Here is a 6977-nt window from a genome sequence, read left to right as displayed (position 1 = left end):
CCCTAGACCGCGAATGGCCATGTGAGGGGTATGGTTCGCAGACCTCCTGCCGGCTGATGGATCTGCTTGGCATGGAATTGGCAGGCCTCGCAAGCCTTCACCAGTTCGATAGCGTCATTGAGCGCAGTGGGCCAATAGAAACTGCTGCGGAACACCTTGCCGACGAGGGTCCGTGACGACGAATGATGCCCACAGTCTCCACCGTGTATATCCGCCAGCAGTTCCTTCCCTTGTTCCCTGGTGATGCAACGCATGGACACATTGTTTGGTCGTTTCCGGTAGAGCTCTCCATCCATGATGCAGTACGCTGTGGCTTGCCGCGCCACATGCTCTGCCTCCTCCTCCTTCTCTGGCAAGGTCCCTTGCGTTAGGTAGCTCTTGAGCTCTGTGATCTAGCACCCCTCCTGAGGCTCCATCGTCAGGAGCAGGCGTGCTCCTGAGGCCGGGCCACAGGCTGGGGCTCCCGAGGCAGGTGGCTGGGGAAGCTCCACCCGAGGCTGTGCTGTGCTCGACAATGGTGGCAGGGCTGAAGGCTTGAAGAGCCATTCCTCAAAGACGCCCAGGTCCTGGGGCAACCGCCTGGAGGCTCGTTTGGCGATGTCGTCGGCTTCTTGATTAGTGCCGCGGGGTACATGCTGTAGCTCCAACCCCCAGAACTGCTTCTCCATCCTGCAGACCTCTGCAAGGTAGGCCTCCACGTGCTCATCTCTTGGCTTGTATACCTTGTTGGAGAAATTGACAAGGAGCTGCAAATCGCCCTTGATAGTAAGACGCTTCACTCCCAGGGCAGTGGCGGCCTTCAGGCCCACTATCAATCCCTCGTACTCTGCTATATTGTTGGAGACCTTCTCGCCTTGCTGGAAACAGAGCTGCACGGCGTAGTAGAGCTTGTCCTGAGTGGGAGATATGAGCACCGCCCCAGCCCCAGCGCCCTGCCTGGAGAATGCTCTGTCGAAGTACATGACCCAGCCTTCTGGTGCCTTGCTTCCTGGGGAAAGGGATCGATCCTCGCCGGCCCTGAGGTCCGGTGCCTCTGTCCATTCGGCCATGAAATCTACCAGCGCGCCCCCCTTGATGACTCTAGTCGTGCTGAATTCGAGCTGGAATGCATGTAGTTCAATGTTCCACTCGGCGACCCTTCCGGCGGAGTTAGGGCTCCTGAGCACCCTTTCCAAGGGGTATGCCGAGACAACCTTGATCGGATGACCCTGGAAGTAGTGCCGCAGCTTGCGCGAAGCCACCAGCAGCGCGAGGAGGATCTTCTGCGGCATGGGGTACCGTGCCCTCACATCCCGTAACACCGTGCTGACGGAGTACACCGGGTGCTCGACGAGGCTTGGGGCGTCGGTGTTGGTGGCGTCCTCGGGAGGCCGTGGTGCCTCCCGAGGTGGTGGAGCCTCCAGAAGCTGGTTGCCTGGAGGAAGGGTCTCTCCCGCCCCTGGTGCGCTCCGCTGCGACGGCTGATCTTCCTCAGTCATGGCGGTGACTTTCGTGAGTCCCTTTTGATCCAGCTTTGCCTTGGCACGGGTGGCTGCCATGGTCTTGGCCCGACGCTCCTCTCTAACTGCCACCAGGGTTGTGCTAGCGGAGTAGGGAGTGGTGGCGAGGTAGAGTACCAAGGGCTCCTGAGGGCGCGGGGCCACCATCACCGGAGGGCTGGTTAGGTATCTCTTGAGATCTTGGAACGCCTTGTCGGCCTCTTCAGTCCATTCAAAGGGCCCCTTTTTCTTCATCAGCTGGAAGAAAGGCAGCGCCTGCTCCCCCAATCGGGAGATGAAGCGCCCCAGCGCCATCACGCGCCCCGTGAGCTTCTGCATTTCCCTGAGGGTCTTTGGTGGGCTCATATCCTCAACTGCCTTGACTTTTTCTGGGTTGGCCTCGATGCCTCGGTGGGACACGAGGAAGCCCAAGAGCTTGCCCGAGGGGACTGCAAGCACACACATCTCCGGGTTGAGTCGCAGGCTCACTGCGTTGAGGCTCGCGAAAGTTTCCTCCAGGTCTTGTATCAGGGTCTTGGCCTCACAAGACTTCACTACTATGTCGTCGACGTAAGCCTCCACATTCTTCCCGAGCTGCGGGCCCAAGGTGACGTGCATGAGCCGCTGAAAGGTTGCCCCCGTGTTGCGCAGTCCGAATGGCATGCATGTATAGCAGTACACCCCACACGGGGTTAGGAAGGCCGTCTTCTCCACATCTTCCACCGCCATCTTGATCTGGTGATACCCGGAGAAGGCATCCAAGACGCATAACAGGTCACACTCAGCGGTGGAATCGATGATCTGGTCGATGCGAGGGAGCGGGAACGGATCTTGCGGGCATGCTTTGTTGAGGTTGGTGAAGTCGACACATATGCGTTCCTTTCCTCCCTTCTTTGGCACAACCACGGGGTTGGCCAACCAATCGGGGTATCAGGCCTCGCGAATAACCCCTGCGGCTTCTAGCTTGCGGGTCTCTTGGACGATGAAGGCCTGCTTTTCAGTGGACTGCCTCCTCGCCTTCTGCTCTACGAGACGCACGTTGGGACACACGTTAAGGTGGTGCTCGATTACGCCCCGTGGGATCCCTGCCAGCTGATCGAGCTCCCAGGCGAACACCTTCTTGTTTGCACGCAGGAACTTGATCAGGGCTTCCTCCTGCTCAGGCTCGAGGTTGGCGCCTATGGTGAAAATGGCGTTAGTGGACCCGTCCTCGTCGATAGGTACATGCTTGGTTTCCGCCTTGTCTTGGGTGAACAACTGCTTCTTCTTGGTCGGCGCAACCCCCTTGGGCTTGGGGGTTTCTGCGTCGGCGGGCTGCGCCGCCGCCGCCGTCTTGAGGGCGATCTTGAGTACTCGTAGCGCACCCTCGGTGTCCTCGGGCATGGTGAGGACGCCGCTGCTCCCGGGCATCTTCATGAGGTTGTACCCCGGGTGAGTCGCGGCCATGAATTTGGCCAATGCTGTGTAGCCGAGGATGGCATTGTAGGGGAGGCTGATGGGGGCGATGTCGAAATTGACCAGCTCCGTGCGGAAATTGTCGTAGGTGCCAAAAGTTACCGGAAGCCGGATCTGCCCCAAGGAGCTGGACGACCCGCCTCCGATGCCCGAGAAAGGCCGGCTGGGTTGCAGCCGCTCCTGGGGTATGCAGAGGAGGTTGAAGGCCTCAACTGAGAGCACGTTGAGGCCCGTGCCACCATCAATGAGGGTCCTGGTGACGGCCACCTAGTAGATGGTGGGCGTGCAGAGCATGGGGAGCGTGCCCGGGCAAGCCGAGTTGGTGGGGTGGTCCTCAGAGTCGAAGGTCAGCCCGGCCGACGGCTTCATCCGGCCCGAGGGAGCCCCCTGCCTCGTGGCGGTGGCGCCGACCCGGCGGACGAATGGCTTGACGTGGCGGCTGGAGGGCGGCGTCTGCGAGCCGCCCAGGAGGGCCGCGATGACCGAGGGAGCCGGAGCGATGGGGTGGGTGAGGAAGAAGCTGCGCGGCTCCTCCCTAGAGGTCACTGGGGAATGCCGGGACGATGCTTGCCGCCCGTTCCCCGCCGGGCCGGTGGCAGTGTTGACGGAAGGTGACGGGGGACGACGAAGGCGCCCGCCGACGGGAGCCGTCTGGGCGACATGGGAAGCGAGGGCGGCTCGGCGCCCGGCGTGAGCCCGACGAGCGTCAGACATGGATGCGATGGTCGGGGAAGAACGAGATGACGGAAGGCAAATTCTGGCGCACCCCTACCTAGCGCGCCAAATGTCGGATTTCGGGTTCTGGCAGACCCTTGAGGTTCGAACACTGGGGTGCGCGCGGAGATTCAACCCTCTACCAGCTCGCTCCTCACCGAATCACTAGGACCTAAACTACCAAACAGAACAACACAAGAGACACAAGATTTATACTGGTTTAGGCCACCATTGTGGTGTAATACCCTACTCCAGTGTGTGGTGTGGTGGATTGCCTCTTGGGCTTGAAGATGAACAATACAAGGCAGAACAGCCTCGCGAGGGTCTGTCCTTGGCTGGTGCGACGAACTGCTAGGAGGAGTTCAATCGCTCTATCTACTGGTTTCTTGGTGAGGGTTCTGTGTCCCACTTCCTTGTGGTGGCTAGTCCTATTTATAGGCAAAGGCCCTGGGCCTCTTCCCAAATATTGAGAGGCAAGTGCGCCAACAATTGGCCATTTTGAAGGGGAACAGCGGGTACACTTATCCCGACTAAAGTTGGTCCTCGCCTGTCAAAGGCTCTGGTGGTGACGCCGGCTTGGGCTCCGCAATGACTTCCTTCCTGCCGTTGGGCTGGTCTTGGCTTGTTGCACCAAGATGGATGCCTTTGCTTGATGCTCTCTCCTACGCTTGCTCCCTTTGCACCAAAGAGCAAAGGAGGACACTGGGCGGGCTGGCGCCCGACTGGCGCCCTTGGTCGTCATGGCTTGCGTCACGGGCACCTCGCGAGGTACCCCGCCTTGAACTCTCCGCCTCCTCATGAGCCAGCCTAACGAGGCCATGCCTGAGGAAGCTCCGTGTCATCCGCCCCGCGAGGCTTGGCCCCTCGTGAGGGTCTTGAGCTTGCGTTGATGAAGATGGGCTGTGCTGGGCCTCCTTTGAGCCACGCCGCAGGCCGCAGGCAGGCAAGTCTGGGGACCCCCATTCCCAGAATGCCGACATAGGCTTCGAGAGAGAGTGTTGCTTTTAGTTCTCTCTTGCTTTGGTGGTTAAACTTTATTTGCTTGTTTGAGATACTCTATGTCTGTGTGATACTTGATGATCATGTGTTTGATCATACGCTACATTTATGCTTGTTGGATGACATTATCTTGTTTATCTCTATATTATCATTCACTTTGCTTGGTGATGTGTGCATGTATTCAATCATTATCATTTTGAGTGCTCCACCAAGATGTATGTGACATGGAAGAGTAACCCATGAGCCTAACTCCTTGTGCATTTGCAGTCCAAAGCAAATCTTAAACTATGCACAAATTTAGGGGGAGCTCTTGCTTATCACATACTTCTCAAAGCGACAATGTTTTTCACTCTTATTATCATTTGTCGAAGCTTTGATCTATATGTTGTCATCAATTATCAAAAAGGAGGAGATTGAAAGTGCAACTATTGCTAGGTGGTTTTGGTAATTCCTAACAACATATAGCTCATTGAGCTAACATCATTCCAAGATGAATATTTCAGGAAAAGCTCAATGAATGGCATGGCATGGATGAGAAAAGTGGATCCCTCAAAATGCTAAGGTGAAAAGGATTGGCTCAAGCTCAAAAGCTCAAAACTCTACATTTTATATTTTAGTGATCCAAGATCACATTGAGTCTATAGGAAAAGCCAATACTATCAAGGAGGGATGAGGCGTTGCTTAATGAGTTTCTTGCTCCATAGTGCTTAGTGATATGCTCCAAAACCCTCAACTACTTTCTCATATCCACATATGACCTAAACCCAAAAGTCAAACTCGGCCCCACAGATTCTTTCTACCCGGCGCCACCGAGTTCAAATGTCATAGCCACTTCCACAAACCCTAGGCAAATCGGTCTCACCGATAGGGATCTTGGTCTCACCTAGATGGGGTTTTAATCTCTCTGTTTCCCTTCGTAACATTTCAGTACCACCGAGATGAGCGATCGGTCCCACCGAGATTGCAATGTAAACTCCCTGTTTCCTTTTCGTAACATTTCGGTCCCACCGAAATGAGCGAATCGGTCCCACCGAGTTTACCTGACCAACTCTCTGGTTAGCTTATTACCAAAATCGGTCTGACCGAGTTTGTGTAATTGGTCTCACCGAGATTACGTTATGCACTAACCCTAACCATATCAGTCCTACCGAGTTGCATGTCGGTCCCACCGAAAATCCTAACGGTCACTAGATTTGCTGAATCGGTCTGACCGAGTTTACCAATTTGGTCCCACCGAGTTTGGCAAGTTGTGTGTAACGGTTAGATTTTGTGTGGAGGTTATGTATACCCCTCCACCTCCTCTTCATTCGTGGAGAGAGCCATCAGCACAAACCTACACTTCCAACTTGCTGTTTCTGAGAAGGAACCACCTACTCATATGTTGAGGCCAAGATATTCCATTCCTACCATATGAATCTTGATCTCTAGCCTTCCCCAAGTTGCTTTCCACTCAAATCTTCTTTCCACCAAATCCAAATCCTGTGAGAGAGAGTTGAGTGTTGGGGAGACTATCATTTGAAGCACAAGAGCAAGGAGTTCATCATCAACACACCATTTGTTACTTCTTGGAGAGTGGTGTCTCCTAGATTGGCTAGGTGTCACTTGGGAGCCTCCGACAAGATTGTGGAGTTGAACCAACGAGTTTTTAAGGGAAAGGAGATCGCCTACTTCATGAAGATCTACCGCTAGTGAGGCAAGTCCTTCGTGGGCGACGGCCATGGTGGGATAGACAAGGTTGCTTCTTCATGGACCCTTCGTGGGTGGAGCCCTCCGTGGACTCGCGCAACCGTTACCCTTCGTGGGTTGAAGTCTCCATCAATGTGGATGTACGATAGCACCACCTATCGGAACCATGGCTCAAAAATCACCGTGTCTCCAAATTCCGTTTGAATTCTCCAAACCCTTCCCTTTACATTCTTGCAAGTTGCGTGCTTTACTTTCCGCTGCTCATATACTCTTTGCATGCTTGCTTGAATTGTGTTAAGATTGCTTGACTTGTGCTAAGATAGCTAAAAGCTACCAAAGAATAAAACTGGGAAAAGGATAAGTTTTTATTTGGTCAAGTAGTCTAATCACCCCCCCTCTAGACATACGTTTGATCCTACAAGTGGTATCAGAGCTTTGGTCTCCATTTGCTTTGATTTCCATAGCTTTTGGTGGTCATAGCCTTGGTTTCACAACCTAGGAGAGTATGGCGTCTAGCGAGGGAAATTATCACCATAAAGGTCCTTACTTTGATGGTACTAATTTTGCTAGTTGGAAGCATAAGATGAAAATGCATATTCTTGGACATAACCCCGCCGTTTGGGCTATTGTGTGTATTGGCTTGCA

This window comes from Triticum dicoccoides, chromosome 3B (assembly GCF_002162155.2).
Source record: "Triticum dicoccoides isolate Atlit2015 ecotype Zavitan chromosome 3B, WEW_v2.0, whole genome shotgun sequence".
In the NCBI taxonomy this organism is placed as follows: Eukaryota; Viridiplantae; Streptophyta; class Magnoliopsida; order Poales; family Poaceae; genus Triticum; species Triticum dicoccoides.
The sequence above is the reverse complement of the archived record's forward strand: the minus strand, read 5'-3'. Positions refer to the sequence as shown.